The following is a 21,166-nucleotide window of genomic DNA, read 5'->3' as shown; positions in this document are numbered from 1 at the left end:
GACTCTGTCTCTCTTGTTTGAACAGTTTGGCTAGAGGTTAAATGTTAATTCCTTGAATGAAAACCCAACACTCCCTCCTCCCTCTCTTTAATCTGCCTGTTCATTAAGATGCCTCTAAGTGTCTTTCCTGGCTATCTCAGCCTGTGTTTTTGTGTATGTTTAATTGTTGGACTCCCTGGTTCTGAGCAGTTACTTGATTCCATGAACTTGCTTTGAATACACTGTAGTGCCAGTCAACAAAGTAGCAGCTCCCCAACCATTGGCTGCCAGTCCCTGCTGAATTTCCAGAAAACAATTTATTTCCAATTTTTTGTTCCAAAAGTGTTGGTTCCTGACATATTGGGGGGCGGGGGAGGGATAATTGCCAGTGCCTTGCATCACATGAGAAGCAGGGACCCTACAATTGCTTTTGAGCTGGTGCTAATGGGGCTCAAAACAGGCAGGATGCTCAATATGAAATTTGCACACTTGTATGTATGTTTTTACCAAACAGTAAAAACAGAAAATATAGTGAATAGCAATAACATTAGCATTTACATTTCCATACCGCTTATCAGTGAACTCAGCACTTTCTAAGCAGTTTACAGTCTGTAAGACAACTTCCCCCAACAAACTGGGTACTCCTTTTACTGACCTATGAAAGGACGGAAAGCTGAATGGACCTTGGAATCCTGGGACTGAACTCACAACCTTGTGGCTGGAGTACCAACATTTAACTACTGTGCCACCAAGGCTCCTAAAACTCCCAACTAAAACAGTTAACAACATGACTACCATGAAGACAATGACAAAATAATAAATGAAATATTATAGAAGCATTAAATGTTGAAATCATAAGATTAATGTATCAATGAAAGGGGGAAATACAAAGTGTGATGAGACACACCCTGCCTCACTACCTTTCTCAGATGCCAACACAATGGGACTTTCAAATCCCACCGCTTGGCACTAATATATGATGTGGAGTAAGTGAGACTCTCACTCAGGACCAGGACCCTATGGTGATTCCTTACTTATGTCATCCCACCACTGTCACCAATTATGTGATGGCTTGGCAACTACCTTGCCATCTGCCACAGATCATGTAATGACCACTGCTACTATCTCACTTGCTGCCATCAATTATGTGATGGGGTGACAATGCCTCACTTTCAAATTTCTTAAACCCCTTTACACCGTGAGATGAATGATGTGTGGAGATCCTCGAACGCAGATCTCTCACAAACAACTCGCACACTAGAACTCTCTTCAACTGCCAGCACTCTAGGGTTTTAAAATCCCAACACCTTGACACCAATTGTCAACTGATAACTACACCACCACTATCTGAAGTGTCCTAAATAATAAAAGGTTATTTTCCTTTGGTAGTGTTTTATGTATGTTTGGTAGCATGGATGATGTTATCTGTAAGCACACTTCAGGCAACTACTTGTTGAAACAAAGGAACTAATTTTATTTACAAACAAGATTAAATACAGTATCTTTCTTTTAGGATGATATTCAAGCTTGATACAGTGTATAAATTGCTTCAGCAGTTACAAAGTTTAACAGTTTCTTTCATTTGACTTTATAAACATTCCCTTATAACCTTAGTTCTCACAGAATCTTTATTGAGACTCGGTATTTCCTAGCCCTTCTAGTTATCTCTTACACCAACAACCACTCTAACTGAACTTCCTCAATTTCTTAAAATTTTATTTCATCTGTTCTCCAGATGACCGTAATAATCTCCACTGTCTCCTAGCAATCTATATATCCCGCAGGATATTAACACATATCCTATAATTCCGGATTCCCTAGTCCCTAACTTGGGTAACTAAACCCCTTCTAACTGCACCTCACAGCAGTTTCCCTCAGACTTCTTGGCTGCTAACTCTTCAGGGTGCAATGACACACTCTCTTAATGCATGGCTACACCTCTCTGTTTATTCCTGCTCCAGGCAGCAGCCCCCACCTTTTCTACTTTCACTCCCATTGGCTGATCTCAACATTTTAAATTGCCTGTGTTCTCCACACAAAGGATCCTATTATGCAAATACAAAGATTACTACAAACTAGGACACTTTTAAATGGTAGTTCCTCAGGGGACCCAATTACACAAGAGTATTCATGGTTCTGGTCCTTGGTGCACTGTTTGAGAGTGTTGTCAGTCCTTCCTAGCCTAGCTTTAGGGCAGTGATGGTGAACCTTTTAGAAACCGAGTGCCCAACTCAATGGCATTCCTGCAGCGGGTGTCACCCAGTGCCGGGGGTGGGACTTCAGGTGCAGGACTTCCTGGGAGACAGTTAAAGGCACGGGAGGCTGGGGGAAGTGTAGGAACAGGTGCATGCCTGTTCCTCCTCTTCCCCCATCCTTCCGTGCTTTCAGATGTCTCTGCATGCCCTCAGAGATGCCCTCAGAGATGCCTTAGGAGGAGCTCTAGCTCCCCCCCTCCCCCAATACCTTGTTCTGGAGACCATGCTAGAAAGTGCTGTCTTTGATTTTCTTCTTGATCACAGATCTAGTTGAATGTCCTGTGAAAACCCAAGGTTAAATCTCCAAGCATCTATAAAAATGGAGGAAATTATCCTTTGAAGCAAAGAGGAAGTTGGCAGGAAGACAGACACTTTTTCCAATCCACCACTTCTTCCGTAGACTTTCCTTCCCCAGGAATGGGGAGAAGGAGTCATTTTTCTCTATCTTATACATGGCAGACATGCTAATTTCTCATCTGGAGAAAAACAGCAGTGGGCAAAGGAGGACTGGCAGGTGGAGAGAGGATTAAACATTCATCCTCCTGGCAGCCATTTCATCAATCTAAAACATCTAATCTCCCACTGGTTTTTAGATGTTCAAGTAGACATCAAGCTCCCAGATGGAGGTCTTCCACCTTGTGGCATCTGATGTAGTATCCAGAATCTTACTGGCAATGCCAGAAATTTGTTTATGCCAACCACTTGCCAGTACTGTGAAGTCAGAAGAAAAAAATATGTGTGCAAAAGATTAGAATGACGGCAGCCTTTTCCCACTGTGATGTCAGTGAGTGTGTGTTCCTTCAAGTCACCTTTTGACTTATGGCAACCCCATAAATTTCACAGCATTTTCTTAAGCAAGGAATACTCAGTGGTGGTTTTGCCAGTTCTGTCTTCTGCCTACAGCAGGTTGTAATCACTCAACTGAGTACTAACCAGGACCAACCCTACTTATCTTCTAAGATCAGACAGTATATGGTGCCTTTATTTCATGACAGTAAGGAACTTTTTACTACCACTACTACTATCTTTGGAGAGTCCGGAAATATAAATAAACTCTACTACTACTACTACTACTACTACTACTATTTTATTTTTATCCTACCTGTCCTGCAGGATCGAGGCGGCTTACAACATCGGTAAAATACAATATAAAATACAACATATATTAAAATAGACTCTATTATTCCCTCTCCCCCAAACTATACTGTCATAAAATATCATTCAAACAATTAAATACTTGAAACAGTCAGCAACAGGGGATGGGCAGTTTTGGGTGTTCTGTATGATAGTCTGTATCCATGGGAGACCAGGTGGGGTACTCGGGGAAGGCCTCTCAGAAGAGATCCGTCTTGACAGCTTTTTTAAAGCTGTCAAGATTGGCAGTGTTCTGGATCTCCTCTGACAGGCCATTTCATAGTTTGGGAGCAGCAGATGAAAAGGCCCTCTGGGTAACCGGAGTCAACCTGGTCTTTATTAGTTGTAGTAGGTTTTTCCCAGAGAACCTAAGTGTGTGGGATGGATTGTATGGAAGGAGGCGATCCCGCAGATAGGTTGTACCCAAGCCATGAAGGGCTTTAAAGGTCATAACCAACACCTTGTACTGTGCCCAGCAACTAATAGGCAGCCAGTGGAGAGATTTTAAGATGGGAATAATGTGGTCACCTCTAGCTGTCCCGGTGACCAATCTGGTTGCCATGTTTTGGATTAGTTGAAGTTTCCGGACTCGGCACAAGGGTAGCCCCATGTAGAGAGCATTACAGAAATCGAGTCGTGAGGTTACAGTTTCTAGGTCCCTTTGTTCCAGGAAAGGACACAGCTGATAGCAAGTACTCCTGACTGTCGCATTTACCTGATCTGACATCTGAAGCAACGAGTCCAGGAGCACTCTCAGACTGCGAACTCAGTCCTTTAACAGGAGTGTGACCCCGTCTAGGACCGGTTGACCTATCCTTATACTTGGATTAGCTGGAGGTTGTGCAGAAGAGGGCGACCAAAATGGTGAAAGCTCTGGTAACCATGCCCTAGGAGGAATAGCTTAGGAAGCTGACTATGTTTAGCCTGGGGAAGAGAAGATAAAGGGGTGACATGATAGCCATGTTTAAATATTTGAAGTGGTGTCATGTTGAAGATGGAGCGAGCTTGTTTTCTGCTGGTCCAACAACTACAACACAGAGCAATGGATTCAAACAACAATAAAAGACATTCTACCTAAAAGTTAGTAAGAACCTCCTTACTGTAAGAGGTGTTTGACAGTGGAATATGTTGCCTCAGAGTGTGCTGGAGTCTCCTTTGGAAGTTTTTAAGCAGAGGTTGGATGGCCATCTGTCACAGGGGATGTTTTGATTGTGAGTTCCTGCATGGCAGGGGATTGGACTGGATGGCCCTTGGGGTCTCTTCCAATTCTATGCTTCTATTATTCTTGGAAGTAAGGGTTGTTTGGCAATGGAACCAATTGCCTAGAGAGGTGGTGGGATCTCTGGAAGCCTTCAAAAAGAGTCTGGAAAGCTACCCGCTGGGGATGTTCTAGCTGGAGATCCTGCATTGAGCAGAGGGTTAGACTCAATGGCCCCTGAAGCCCCTTCCAAACATTAGGAAACATTATGATTCTATGACCCGATGACTGTGTTCTCTTCTTCTTCCTCCCAACTGCAATTACCATGCCATATAACCTAGCATTAGGTTGTGCCTCTGTCCTTACCCTCCAAATATAAAGCTCAGGCTTCAGTCTCCACTTCAGTACCTGCCAGGTCCTCTTAAAGAGTTGACATTTGCAATCCTGACATTTTCCACAGCTCCATCTGGGAATTAATGGCCGGATATTAACAGCGATGGGGCTGTTTATCATAATTAGTCTCATGAAGCTATTGAGCATTCAGCTCTCCTTCCCTCCTGCCGCCTCTCTCTCCTTTTATTATCAGCTCTGAGGAGATAACTGTGTAGAAACTGGGAGAAGAGATGGCTGATTTATTTATTGATTGATTTATTTTGGTCTGTCAGGTTTAGTCTTTAAAGTTTGCCAAGCTGAGCATCTCTTCGTAGTGACGATGCCAAAATTGACCTGACTTGGGCATGTAATTGGAATTACTGGAGCCATTTGGTATTTTGAAAAGACATTTATTATTCTGACATTTTCTGTAATTTAGACTTCTCCCAACACAAACTACAGAGACAGTGGTGACAGGGATATATAAAATACTGCAGATATTATAGTACTGTTTCACCTGCAGGTGTGTAGTAAGAAAATCTTCCTTAGCCTTAGGATTACTAGACCAACATTTCAGTAAATAAATAAATAAACAATGTTTATTTGAGGTGGGAAGCATTGTTTCCTACAGCCATAGGAAATATTGAACAAAGACAAAGACACTTTTCTACTTTTTGCTTGCTTGCTTGTTTATTTAATAAATATTCTCAATTTTCATCTTGAAAGACCCCCATGGCTCACAGAAATGTGCTAAAGTACAAGTAACAACCTAAAAACAACATGGAACATTACACATCTTTTATTTACCCTTGTGTTTGTGCCTATGTGTGCTGTATGCCTTCGTGTTGTTTCTGAGTTATGGCAACCTATCACAGGATTTTCTTGGCAAGATTTGTTCAGAGAGGGTTTATCTTTCCCTTCCTCTGAGGCTGAGAAAGTGTGACTTGCCCAAGGTCACCCAGGTTCCCACTTTTCTTTTAAAAACCAAGTTTTAACCAGAAAATAACTGAGAGAAATGGATTGCCCTGACAGGGTATTTTGCAATGTGGGAATCACAAATGGTAGGTACTATCTTTCATGTCCACTTGCCTCACTCCTGAGAGTGGGGAGACTGCTGAAGGACCGCAGATCTTGATAGGGATACCTGGAAAGGTATACCTGGGACAAGGCAGTATTTTGGATATTCTAGCCCCAAACCATTAAGACCTTTAAAAATTAGCATCAGCACCTTAATTACTTGGGGGGGGGGGGAACAAAAAACAAAAAAACAAAACAAAAACAGTTTGTGTTTCTGTGTTATAGTAAGGGTCGGCCAGGTGGAAGGAGTGTGTATGTGTGTATGTATGTGAAGATAGAATGTCAGGTGTGGGCTGGAAGAAAGGAAGTTTGCATATAGATCCAGCCTGGATAGGAGAGTGAGGTGGGGAGGCATCCTGTTTTTCAAGGTTTAGGGCTCAAAACTGTCTGACAGGTCATTATGAATTTTGTTTGTTTGCATCTGCATTTTTACAAAACAGAAACAGAAAAAGCATTTCATCATCACGAACATTATCATCACCATCTTTACCATTCTTGGAAGGAGTTAGAATCATGACTACCAGGAAGGCAATAATAAAACAATAAATGAAATACTGCAAAACTGATTAAAGCATAACATTAATTTATTAGCAGATTAAACAATATGCAAGATGTTGTTGTTATTGTTGCTGTTATTATTATACTGTTATGCATATAAAATTATTGCTATTCCCCCCATTTCCCCCTTTGCACTGAGTCTAATCTTGCTTTCTGTATGATATGTTCTGCAAAGAAATTAAACTGATAGGGTGATAAAATGCAGCCTTATCTGAACCCTTCCCCCTTGTTGATGGACTGCCATTTTGTTTCTCGATATTATGTCCTGCCAGGGACCTCTTGTCCAGAGTAGAGATTATGCATCAAGGCAATCAGAAGCTGTAGCATTCCCATTTCTTTTAGAGCAAAGCATAGTTTCTCATGATCTCCCAGTCAATGGTTTTGCTATAATCTATAAAGCACAAGTTGATTTTTTGCTGAAATTCTTTGCTATATTGTATTAACCAAATTATGTTTGCAATATGATTCCTAGTGGTTCTACCTTTTCTTAATCCATTTTGGAATGTCTGGTATTTCTTGTTCATATATGGTAAAAGTCTTTGTTTCAAAAGCTTAAGAATCACTTTTCTTGCACAGGAGATCAGTGCAATAGTCTGTTGGTTGCTTTAGTCCTTGGTATCCCTTTTAGTGGGTCTTGAATATATATTGAGCATTTCAGTTTTTGGGCCACTGTTTTGTTTTCCATATTTGTTGACAGAATTTTGTTAGAATTGGAATAGATACTGTGTCTGTAGCAAGTTAAAACAGAAGTTGCTTCACTTTCTGTTTCAAAACAGCCTTTCTGGGCCTAAATTAGTCTAGGAGGTCCTAAAAGTATGTCAACAATGCCCCCCCCCCCCCCCCCCGCCGCATCACAGAGGGTATTTGGGATAAAAATGGCAACAAAAGGGAGGGATCCTAGCTAGGCAGGCCCTGGGAATGCCATGCAACCTGTGGGCTACCTTTTGTTCACCCCTGTAGTAGCCTTTTTCTTTTTGGGTTTTTCTCTAGTTCACAGAATAAAAATGATTGCTGCAAGATCTTCACCTTATTTTCCTTCTACCTCCCCTTGATTTAGCCTTGAGTATGAACATTCATAAGCAGAATGACTACCTAGAATTCACCCCCATATGTTCAGGGTTGCATACCTCTTCATTTATAGCTGGGAGACTGAACTTCAAAAGCTGTCTTCATCATTTTTGTGTGCTTGATCATGTAGTACATATCAGATTGATAACTCCTGAGGAAGGTAAGTTACCCATCAGTTTTTGTGGTCCACTTTTGTCAGATCATTTCATGGGAGGACCCAAGCTGCAGAGTCCATGGAGAGGAGAGAGGTCTTGCTGGTGTGATATGGTAAAAATTAAGATGAGAGATCCAGTTAGGAATGATGTTCTGAAGATGACAGTTAAGGAAATAGAAATTGAGAAATTGAGGGTCTGATTAATAGTGTGTGTGTGTGTGTTGTGTGCCTTCAAGACATTTCTGACATGGTGACTCTAAGGTGATTGAACCTATAATGGGGCTTGCTTGGCAAAATTTGTTCAGAGGAGGTTTGCCATTCCTTAACATCTTTGCCTGATGAAGAAGCCAAGGAAGCTTTGGAAGCTTGTATTTTTTGCATGTTGGTTGGCCCCATAAAGGTATCACTGTTTTGTGGATTTTGGATTATGTTGTATTTTGCTTCATGGCCAACATGTCTGCCCATGAATATGTTTGGTTTACTGTTACTGTTTACGTTGCAATAATGTAATGATGTAATGCCGTGCTGTTCAAAGTGGTGGTTACAATAATGCAATGTGGTGCTGTTCAAAGTGGTGGTCTCTGGACCAGTGCTAATCTTTAAGCCATTGGTTGCTGGTCTCTGGAGAATTTCCAGGAAAAACAAATTGTAGCCAGTATGTACAAATATGGTTCCAGTCCCTGGCACATTGGAAAAAATAATAAGTGCCAGTCCCCTACACCAGATAATCTGAGAAGCACTGGTATAACACACATTGTGTTCCTTTGTGAACAGTTCAGAAACTTTAGTAGGTCCAAAGCACTGCAGCCAGGCTTCTGACCTGGACAGGGAACATGCAACTCCTCTCATGAAACAGTTTCACTAGCTATGGTTTTCACTGTACCCTGCTGTATATCTACATCTAATTCTATATACTTGGCTATTCTAGTCATGTTTTCCTCCCCTATTGTTTGGATGTCTCATTTCTCTTTATGTTGCAATCCTGTCTTCCAGTGATCTCTGTCAATGTCTTGCTGGTTTAACTTCCAACAATTCCACTGTCTTTTTTTCAACCAAGTCAAAGAGATTATCCAAAGTCTCCCATCCAGATGTTTGCTAGGTAAACATAAAAGATTTTGTGTTTACACATTACCCATTAACATTCTTTTGCTGATGTGAAGGTAGTAATTATAGAGCCAGATGGGGCTGTACATACAGTCATTGACACCAAGCCCACACACTGCTGGGTGGCATTTTTTAACGAGAGGCCAACCACTAGCAGGAAGATCAGCAAAGCAATTAAAAACTGAATTTCTAAATCTACTGCATAGCTTATTCCAGGTGAAAACAAAGTGCTTTTGGCTGCAGCATTTGGCAAAAAGAGTGCAGTACATGAGATACACTCCAAGCTAATGTGCAGATTCCCCTTGTTACAACATGATGGTAATAGTACAATAATTATATGCCATCACCTGTAAGCATAATACAAAGACAACAGTGTGCAGTCCTGAAATCACTGAACGTAATAATACTTTTCCAAAGAAGTGTACTTTTTCATATCCTCTTACCACAGGGATGACCCTGACTCTATGGAGAGCTCCACACCAACACTTGCTGGCTCTGGTTCTGGTATGGGGAACCTTTACCTAATTTGAGACTCTCCATAGGATCAATCTGTCAACAAATATGGAAAACAATATAATGGCCTACATATTGGAAACACTCCATATACATTCCAGTGCCTAAGAAAGGGCACAACATTAATTGCAGTAATCACAGGACCATTGCATTAATTACAAGGAAAGTGCTGTTCAAATTCTGTAATAAGGACTTTTACCATATATATATATATATAAAGAGAGAAATGCCAGATGTCCAAACTGGGATCAGGAAAGGAAGAGGAACAAGGGATCATATTGCAAAAACATTATCTTGTATAATGGAGCACAGCAAATAATTTCAAAAGAGAATCAGCCTGAGCATTGTAGATTATACCAAAGCCTTGATTGCATAGATCATGAAAAACTATGGATTGCTCTTAAAGAAATGGGTGTGCTACAACATTTTTTATGATTCATAACCTGTATTCAGGACAATAGGCTACTGTTAGGACAGAATATGAAGAAATGGAATGGTTTCCAATTGGCAAGGGGGATTCAGGTAAGGCTGCATTTTCTCATCCTATCTATTTAACTTGTATGCCAAACATATCATACATAAAATAGGATTAGATTTGAGGAAGGAGGGGTGAAATGTGGACAAAGGAATATCAACAATTTAAGATATGCAGATGACACCAAAGTCAAAGGTAAAAGTGTAATGTAAGGTTTACAGTTGAACATTAAAAAAAAAAGAAAGACCACAGACAATTTACATAACTTTAAAGCAGACAATTAAGACAGTGGCCCAGTACAGACCACCCAAAAAGGGTGGTCTGCCAGCACCCTGGTTTGCTCCACAAGGAAGCCACAGTGGACAAATCGTGTGGCTTCCTCGAGGAGCAAAGAGAACCTGCAAAAAGAGGCGCTAATGGTGCACTCGCGACATCCTTATGGTGCTGCCATGTGCAAACGCTAGGCATCCGTCACGTCAAAATAGCGGCGCCCATTTGTACGGAAGACATATTAGGGTTACGGGGCATCTGTAAGCAACACCCCAAGGCAACCCTAGCACGTCATCAAGATGTGCCACGAGGCCCATCTGTACTGGGCCATTGATTTTCCATACCTTGACTCAGTCTTTAATTAGAATTGAGATTGCAGTCAAGAAACCAGAAGTCTAGGACTTCAAAGGGCAGCTATGACGGAGCTAGACAAATGCTTGAAATGTCAAGACACATTACTGAATAAATACTAAAGTCAAGATTGTCTGTGTGAAATCTGGACAGTGGAGAAAGCTGATCGGAAGAATATCAACTCATTTGCAATATGGTGCTGGAGAAGAGTTCTACAGTCGCTGTGGACTACTAAAAAGATCAATAAATGGGTCCAGAACAAATCAAGCCTGAACTCTTCCTAGAAGCCAAGATGACTAAACTGAGAGTGTCACACTTTGGACATATCATAAGCAGACATGATTCCCTAGAAAAGACAATAATGCTTGGTTAGGTAGAAAGCAGTTGGAAAAGAGCAAGACCTCATTTCATGTGGATGGACTCAATCACGGAAGCTAGGGCCCAGAGTCTGCAAAAACTGAGTATGGCTGTTGATAAGGTGAGTTGGAGGTCTCTTATTCATTTGTTTTTGTTGTTGTGTGCCTTCAAGTTGTTTCCAACTTATGGCAACCCTATCACAGGGTGTTTTTTCCCCCAAGATTCATTCAGAGGAGGTTTGCTATTGCCTTTGCTTGAAGCTGAGAATGTGTGACTTACCTAAGGTCACCCAGTGAGTTTCATGTCAGAACAGGGAATGAGACTCTGGTCTCCAGAGTCATAGTCCAACACTCATACCACTACTCCATGCTGGCTGTCCTCTCATTCATAGGATAATCATATGTTGAAGATGACTTGACAACAGATAACAATGATAACAAGATAAATTGGGGGTGGCCAAAGCTCCAGGGATCAATTTCTGAACTTGCCCCCCCCCCCAAAAAAAAAAAACCTGCATTCACAGCACATTTAAATATATCCAGAAGTAGTCAGACATCCACTTCTGGGTTTGAGTGAAAAAATGTTTGTCTTTTTAAATGTGTGGGGTTTCCTGAACTTTGTATAAAAGGAAAATGCCCTCCCCAAGACTTGTAGTACTGTCAAATATCCATTTTGCCCCACCCAAAATTAGGAAAGGGGATTCCCAAGAGTCATCACTCGGGGAAATATATATTATATGTCATGGCCAGCCATAAGGAGGACTCAGAGGACGACGAGGAAGACAGCTCCTCAGGTGCAGGAGGAACCTGAGGCTGTGCCAGGCCCCAGTTCTGCTCTGCTAGGTCCGAGCTCTGCTCTCCCAGCCCCAGTGGATTTGGCTCAGCCAGACCCTAGTTCTGTGGGATCTCCTCCAGTGGAACCTGAGGCTCAGCAGCCCATCCTTGCCCCAGTAGAAGTGGCAGACCTGGGAGACATAGAGAAGTGGCAGTCACGCCTCCCCTTGCCACCGGACTTTGCCAAGAGCTGCGTTGCTGCCGGGCGGTTCTCCTCGGGTTGTCGGAGGTGCGCAGCTGCGCACCGGCCCGGGGAGGCCGCCCACGGACTGCATTCTGGGACTCCCTTTTCCTTTTGCATCTCGGCAGCGGCTCTGGTGAGCTGAATTGGGACACCTGGGGGGAAGGCGGAGAGAGGGGCGTGTCGGGGCAGCAGCACGCTTAAAGCCAGCCTGCCTGGTCTCCTCCTCCGTCACGCCTCCCCTTGCCACCGGACTTTGCCAAGAGCTGCGTTGCTGCCGGGCGGTTCTCCTCGGGTTGTCGGAGGTGCGCAGCTGCGCACCGGCCCGGGGAGGCCGCCCACGGACTGCATTCTGGGACTCCGCAGCTCCGCAACTGCGCAACTGCGCACCTTGGTAGCGGTGCAATAGCTGGAGGACTGTGCCCTTGCCAGCCTATTGAACAGAGAATGTCTGCTGTGGCACACCTCTGTTCTTTTTGTTGCTTGGTAGGGGGAGGGGGAGGATATGGATGCGGGGAATGCTTCGGCTGGGGAGGAAGAGGATAACACCGGCATGAGCGGAGCTCCTATTGAGGTGGTGTGGGGCAAGGGGAGGTATGGTGGTAGGAGAATGGACTTGCGTTACAGAGGAAGGCGAGATCGATGCGTCATATCTATCTCTCCTTCCGGTCCTTCTCCTAATCAAAAGGACCTGAGGGTCACTCCAACCGTGCCACAAACCCTGTCTCTGCTCCTGTGCAACGCCAGGTCTATAAACAACAAGACCCACATTATACATGATTTGCTGGACAATAGCAACTGTGACCTGGCTTGCATTACTGAAACCTGGCTTGGGCCTGAGGGGGATGCTGTGTGGGCGCAGGCCTTTCCTACCGGGTTTTCAGTGAAGGACCAGTCCAGGTTAGGTGGGCGGGGGGGGTGTTGCCTTGGTACATAAGAACAACTTGTCTTTCACCAGGAACCACATCCGTCAAACTTCCTTCATCGAGTGTATTTACTTGACCCTGAAGGCCAGGGACAGTCTAGGGATTCTGTTGGTGTACCGGCCACCCCGTGCGCTAACAGATTCCCTTAACGAGCTGACACAGTTGGTCTCAGAGCTGATGCTGGAAACACCCAGGCTACTTGTCCTGGGTGACTTCAACATCCCCTTCGCGGCCAACTATATTCCATCCGGTGCGGCTCGGGAATTCATGGATACCATGGTGGCCATGGGCCTGTCCCAACTGGTCTCGGGTCCGACGCATTTCGTGGGTAATACACTCGATTTGGTCTTTTGTACGGATGCGGAAAATCCGTGGGCGGAAATAACTAATATTTCCGCCCTGTCATGGACGGATCATTTCCTGGTGGAGGTGAAAATCAAGGCTCCTACCCAGATCCCCCCCGGGGGTGGTAGACCTGTTAGAATGGTCCACCCTCGAAGGCAGATGGAACCCAAAAGGTTCCAGGAAGCCTTAGAGGGGCACATGGTTGGAAATGACGGTGACTCTGTTGATGCCCTGACTGGTATCTGGGATACCGGTCTTTCTAGGGCTATACACAGGATCGCTCCCAAGCGCCCTCTCAGGCCTGCTTCCAAGCGAAAGCCCTGGTATACGGAAGATCTCCGGGCGAGGAAGCGGGTTCTGCGACGGCTAGAGCATCGCTGGCGGAAACACCTACGCTTAGCCGACAAGTCTCTCCTAGACTGCCTTTTGGAGGACTATGGAGAGGCGATACGAGCAGCTAAGAACTCGTTCTATGGTGCTCGTATCGCGTTCGAGGAGTCGCGTCCAGCAGAGTTGTTCAGGGTAGTCAGGGAGCTAACTCAGCTCCCTCCTGCCCCGAACCAGATCCTTGAACCTTCTAAGGCCTGCTGCGACCAATTTAACAACTTCTTCGCGGATAAAATCTCTCGGATAAGCGAAGGTCTAAAAGCCGGCATTAGGGCAGAACCCAGAGTAGAGGTGTCCAGAGCCTCCGTGGACTCTATTAAACTGGATCAGTTTGAGTTGGTTAGTACCGATGATGTGGACAAGATCCTTGGAAGCGTTCGGAAGACAACCTGCTCTCTCGATCCCTGTCCCTCATGGCTAGCGGCTCAGGGGGGACCGGTGGTAACTTCATTGTTATACCGGATTATAAATACATCTTTGAGGGACGGGCAATTTCCATCCAGCTTAAAATTGGCCATAGTAAAACCGCTGTTAAAAAAGCCCTCCCTCGACCCCCTGATGCATAATAATTATCGGCCAGTTTCGCTGCTGCCATTTTTGGGGAAGGTGATCGAGAGGGCGGTTGCAATCCAGCTTCAATCGATCTTGGATGAAACGGATTATCTGGACCCATTTCAAACCGGGTTTCGGGCGGGTTACGGGGTTGAGACCGCCATGGTCGCCTTGGTCGATGATCTCCGTCTGGGCATTGACAGGGGAAGCGTGTCCCTGTTGGTGCTCTTGGACATCTCAGCGGCTTTCGATACCATAGACCATGGTATCCTTCTGGAACGCCTGGCAGAGGTGGGGATCGGGGGCACTGTGCTCCAGTGGTTCCGGTCCTACCTCTCTGGGAGGTTCCAGATGGTGCAGCTGGGAGACGTGTGCTCCGACAAGAGGGCCCTTACATCTGGGGTCCCTCAAGGAGCCATTCTGTCTCCCATGCTTTTTAACATTTACATGAAACTGCTGGGAGAGATCATCCGGAGACATGGGGCGCGGGGTTATCAGTACGCTGATGACACCCAAATAGTCTTCTCTATGTCTCCAACTGATGCAGTGACTGGGGATGGCGTCTCTCCTCTCATGGCCTGTCTGGAGTCGGTAATGGGCTGGATGAGGGAAAACCGACTCAGTCTGAATCCAGAGAAAACGGAGGTGCTCGTGATAGGTTCCCCCGGCCCGGGGATGGCGGTGGTTCCACCTGTCCTGAACGGGATCACACTTCCCGTGAAGGACTCGGTACGCAGTCTGGGGGTGCTCCTTGATTCGTCGCTCCACCTTACATCTCAGGTGGATGCGACGGTCAAGGGCACCTGTTATCAGCTTCGGCTGATTCGCCAGCTGCGTCCCTACCTGGACTGGAGGGACCTTGAAACGGTAGTACATGCTCTGGTAACCTCTCGTTTGGACTTCTGCAATGCGCTCTACATGGGGCAGCCCTTGTACCATACCCGGAAGCTACAACTAGTGCAGAATATGGCAGCTAGGCTGGTTACTGGCGCACCCAGAGCCAGCCACATAACACCAGTGCTTAAGGATCTGCACTGGCTGCCGATTCGCTTCCAGGCGCAATACAAGGTGCTGGTTATTACCTATAAAGCCCTAAATGGCTTGGGCCCAGGATACCTTGAGGACCGCCTCTCCCCATACAATCCGCCCTGTGCTCTCAGAACATCTGGGCATCAGTTATTGAGGGTCCCAGGGGCCAGACTAGTCTCCACGTCTAGGAGAGCTTTCACCATCTCGGCCCCGACCCTCTGGAATTCTCTGCCCATTGAGCTCCGCTCGGCCACCTCCCTGGCCCAGTTTAAAAAGGGGCTTAAAATTTTTTTGTTTAAATCGGCATTCCCCGACACAAGCCCCAATGAGCTCTTCCCCCACCCCCAGGCCAGTAGTGGCAAGCTGGCTTGATTGTTTTAATATGTTGTAATTTTAACGTAATTGTAATTTGTTGTATTGTGTTGATGTTTTTATGATGTTGTACACCGCCCTGATTATATAGAAGGGTGGTATAGAAATAAAATTTTTATTATTTATTTATTATTAGACCTGAGAGACATAGAGCAGCAGAGCATTGAGGTTCCTACCTTTAGCCAGAGGAGATCAGAAAAGGCGTGCCTTCAGCGTTCCAAGAGGCTTGCTGAAAAATGCTCATTAGACAATCAGCAGCTGTGATAAGGGAGCTAGATATAAGGCACCTGGCAGACGCTGAGCTCTCTTGCCACAGACTATTAGTTCTCATTAGTGAATGCTGCTTGGTCTGACTCCTGGCTTCCTAGACCCTTGACTGCCTTTGAATCCTTGACCTCAGACTGGACACTTTGACCAACCCTCTGGCACTCTTGACCTTGGACTGGATTGGTAGTATTGCTCTCTCATTCTATTGGACATTGTTTGGTATTGTTGAGGAACTGCTTCTTGGCAGCTTCGCATGTTTACCTTTTGCCCAGCAGGCTCTTTTTAGCTGTGTGAGTGTGTGTTGGCAGCATTCCTGGACATTATGGTTTTTGCATGAAGCTTGGGTGTAGAGAAACATTTTTCACGACCTCTAGCATTTGAATTAGTCCTAACCTTCTAGATGTCATTGAAAAAAATTCAGTGTCATATCAGGTACTTTTCATGCACAAGATTCCATGTTCAATCTTTGGTATCTATGACAAGTAAAACAGTCCAGAAGTACTGAAGGAGGACATTTTTCTTTCTGAAGTTGCTTCTAGTGAATACTGATATATTAGGATAACGTGGACCTCTGGCCTGATTTACAACTGTTTAAAGATGGGGTGGGAAACCTGTGGGTCTCCAGATATTGTTGATGGATTTCAGGTCCCATCCACCTTGACCAGTATTGTCAGTGGTCATGAATACTATGGGTTGTAGTCCAACAACATCTGGATGGCCACAAGTGTCTCTTTAGGGATTGCTTAGATGAAGATAACAGATTTCAATTAACTTTGCAAAAGGGAGAATGACTCACTCTTTATCTAGTAGAGTTAAGCACCTTCATAAATGTCCAGGGCAAAGGCATAATAGGGGTGAGGGTGAATAATAAACATTTATGGCACTCATAAATAAATATGGAAATAAAATCAAGAGTGGCACAAAACACTTGCTTAAAAGCTCTAAATACCATGTCACAAATTTTGGAACAATAAAATGAGGGAAAATGCAGTTAAAAACAATAACATTGTTTTAACAGCTTTGATTATCACAGCTCAGTAAATGTGAACATACTGAATTGGCCACTTGTGGGCCAATGCAATTTAAAAAATGTTAGAAATTATGTCTTTAGGTCCATATGTTTATTTCTCCCTGGAGTGGCACTTCTGCTTTGCTTTTAGTATGCTTGCAAATGGTTTGGCATCTGAAGAACATAAACACTGAACATGAGATATGCTACTTGTCATGGAGAATCTCAGAGAAAGGATCAGTCTCTACAAAAACCCATGAGGACACCCCAGGAGGCAGAACAGGGAGGATGGAAATTTGGGAACAAGAGCTGAGATGCCAGTATGGAGCAGCATAGTGACTTAACGTTAAACTGGGTTAAACTAAACTAAGCTGATTAGCTACTGAGCCAGAAAGCAGTACAGTCAATTGCTCAGTGTTCAAGATTATATCCTATAGCAGAGTGGAGGGAACCTTTGGCTCAGCAATTTTTTTAGACTACAAGTCTTACACTGGAACTGATCAGGAATTATTGACCACAACATATCAGATGGACAAAGGTTCCCTATTCCTGTTCTACATCAAAATTGTATAAGACTGCACAAACTCTCATTCTAGATGCTTTGTAATTCATAGGGGACAAGACAGAATACTGAATTTAGCTTTGAAGATCACATTGGAGTTGGAAGGTTACAGCTGGTTTATATAAATGACTACATAAGCTGCACATAAATGTCTTGGACAGAATAGATACTAGGCTACAGTACTTGGGCATCTTAAAGTTGATTGTGATGCTCTTATTCTGGAATTATGGAGCCTACGTGAGGGCCATGCCAAGGTCAGCCAGGACACAATGCATGTTTGCGAAAGGGTTCTTGGGTCTCTGACATCTGATGTAAAGGTTTTGCCCTGTTTATCAGGCAAGGACCAAAGGCCAGACACTTAGTATTGGTCTCAGTTCAAAGCACTGAAAGCTTAATTGTGCCCACCACTAGTGTCAGGGGGCAATATCATACTCTCATTTTTCACCACTCCTTCTTCGAGTCATTAGGCAGTACTGTCATCTATTTCAAGTGTACAAAAGCTACAAGCTGGGCCTGGGCTGAGATGGGGATCACAAAGCACAGAAACTTCCTTTCAGGGCCTCAGCTTAGCCATGAAATGTGTGCAGAAATAACAGACGGGCTATTTCTAAGAAAATGCAGCATGCCTTTTCCTCATCACTCACTGTACATCATAAGATTCATGACTTTTGTGTGTCTATTATTAGCAAGGAGGTAAATGGTGGTGAGGTGAATGAGATCACAAAACTGATACTGTGTTTTAGAGTGATTCTATTTAGCCAATCTACTGTGAGATAAGGAAGCTAGCTATGAAAAAAATATTTTAAAAACAGACTCTTTCTCATTATTAATGGAGAACAGACCTTGTAAATTCAGTTTATGGATTAAAGTTCTGCAATCCTTTTCAGGGTGATTAAAACACTCTCTGATCTGAGAAGTGTTAGTGTTTGCACTAATGCATCAATGTTACATTGTGAGAGTAAGGCAGTTCATTAATATTAAATGTAAAAAGCAGCATGTACACCAAATTGCTAACAAACTCATTCATCATTAAATCATCAAATTAGAAATTAATTCAGAATTACTAAAATGGCCACCATGACCCCCTAAACTGTACCCCAAAAGTAATGGATTAAAATAGTGTCAACTGTTAATCATGTTTCAAAAAAATAATGTTGCTGGCTTTTAATGATTAAAATAATGAATTTTAAATTTAGTGTTGAAAATTTTTAACAAATTGGGAAGACAATTTTTTTGTAATTAATTATTTTCAAGCTCTAAACATACCTAACCTCAAAGAGCAGCAACAAAACCAAGGAAGATTCAAAGGAATTATTTTATAATGTGAAAGATGCCAGCCACAGATGCTGGCAAAATGTCAGGAAGAAACTCTTCTAGAACATGGCCACATAGTCCGAAAAAACCCACAAAAAACTATGAATGCTGGCCACGAAAGCCTTCAACTTCACCTAAAAAGATTTGTTGCTATTGAGAAAGGCTGTTATCAATAGAAGAGTTGTACAATTTGATATTCATTTGTTCCTGTATGGAGAATAGTCATTACTTACAAGTGACCATTCACGTATCAAAGTATCATATAGTGGGACTATAGCTTTACTACAGGCAGTGTGTGGAAACTTAGGCCACCACATTGTTGTTGTTGTGTGCCTTCAAGTTTTATGATGACCCTAAGGCAACCATGTCATGGGGTTTTCTTGGCAAGATTTGTTCAGAGGAGGTTTGCCATTCCCTTCCCCTAAGGCTGAGAGCATGTAACTTGCCCAAGTTCACCCAGTTGGTTTCATGGTTGAGCAGGGATTCCAACCCTGATCTCCAGACTTGTAGTCCAGCACCCAAACCACTACTCCGCTCCATCACCAGGGTTAATAGGTATTCCAAATTTTGAAATATTTCTTATTAGTTTGATATCCCTAAAGAATCTGATTCAACACAGAAGCTATGTTTTAGCCCTGCTGGGATGACCAGTGTCCCCTTTTACAAAGGAGAACCTTTTATTTTGAAGGGCTGGCAAAGGGCTGTTGCCACAGTTAGCACCTCAGCAGAATCAGCAGGCTCACAGGTCACTTACCCACTCAAGAGTTGTTGTAAGTGTGTGTGTGTGTGTGTGTGTGTGTGTCTTCTAGCATTGGTTGTTAGCAGGTTGGTAAGCACCCTTACCACCTATACCACTTTGTATAGCCTAAAGGATGGAGAATGATTCACCATCATGTGGCTATTACTATTTTGTCACTTAATCTTACATGAATGTAAAAATGTTGTTGTTAACTGTCCACGAGTTGACCTCAACCCATGGCGACCCTGTGGATGGGACACCTCCAAGAACCCCCATCTTCCACTTGGCTGCTTAGTTCCTGCAATCCCATGCCCATATCCGCCCTGATTGAGTCTATCCATCCAGTTTGTGGTCTTCCTCTCCTTCCTCTGTCTTCTACATTTCCTAGCATTATTGTCTTTTCCAATGATCTATGCCTTCTCATTATATGATCAAAGTACATCAGTCTCAATTTTATCATCTTGGCTTCTAATGATATCTCTGGCTTGATCTGTTCCAAGACCCAGCTGTTTGTCTTTTTGGCTGTCCACAGTATCCTAAGCATTCTTCTTCAGCACCATATCTCAGATGAGTTGATTTTTCTTCTGTCTGCTTTCTCTACTGTCCAACCCTCACATCCATACATAGTGATGGGGAATACATTGGCTTGGGCAATTCTAACTTTTGTGCTCAGCTGTATATCTTTATTCTTCAGTAGTTTTTCTAGTTCTTTTATAGCTGTCCTTCCCATTCCCAATCTTCTTCTTATTTCTTGACTGCAGTCACCATTCTTGTCTGTGGCCCACTACAGACAGGCTTAAAAGTACGCGCGGAGTGCGTACTATGGTTAAAGCGGGGCGGTGCTTCCGCACTGCCCTAACCCTAGTGCGCGCTGTGCGCGCACAAAATGGCACCGGCCATTCCACACAGCTGCCGCCATCGATACGTCATGACCGCATTGCCTCCAAACAAGGCGGCGCAGTTGTGATGTATTGGGGTCGCGGCAGGGCGCCTAGGGCGCCCTTTCCGCGACCCCAGAAGGAGCTCCGTTTCGGAGCTCCATCCTGGTTTGGTCCGCTGGGCACAGCCTTCAGACGGCTGCACCCAGCGGACCAAAGGGCCCCTTTCTCCTTCTCCCCGCCACCGCAGGGTGTCCTTGGGGCTTGAAGCCCCAAGGACACCCCTTTCCAGGCTGCGGGGAAGGGGCCTTTTGCCGCTTCCCCGCAGCCCGGAAAGCGGCGGATCGGGGCCTCAGCGGCTGCCGCTCTGGACACTGAGGCCCCGATCCGGCGGGAAAAGGTGCGCCTACAGGCCGCCCCAAAGGGGCGGTCTGTAACACGCCTATATTTGATCCTAGGTATGGGAATTCTTTAACTATAGGATCTCCCTTTTTCTAGAACTCAATAGCTGTATGCTATCCTTCCATTTTGTTTTTCTTTAATGATCTACAATGGTAAAGGGGAGAAAAACTACCCAAAGAGGCCACGAGTAAACGTGGAGACAAATCTGCAGCACTTACCAGGGTGACCAGAGAGCCTCTTTTTCCAAGACAAGTCCTTTATTTCAACCTTCTGTCAAGGAGAAATTCCAAAATGTCCTCCATTTAGAATGTGCCTAAGAAGCATGAATTTATATTTCTATGAATGGTTTTGGCTTTTATGTTGGGATGTCCTCCATTTTTCTTGAATGATGTACCTTTTACAGTGCTTTGCCCTCCTTTGCAGTTAGGAGGTCTGGTCACCCAGCACCTAGCCTGCCAAAGTCTGGTCATCAAGTGAGCCAACACTCTCTGAAAGCATCCCTTGT

Source organism: Sceloporus occidentalis, unplaced genomic scaffold (genome assembly GCF_023333645.1).
Source record: "Sceloporus occidentalis isolate IW3139 unplaced genomic scaffold, rSceOcc1.0.p SCAF_1, whole genome shotgun sequence".
Classification (NCBI taxonomy): Eukaryota; Metazoa; Chordata; class Lepidosauria; order Squamata; family Phrynosomatidae; genus Sceloporus; species Sceloporus occidentalis.
Note: the sequence above shows the minus strand (reverse complement) of the source record.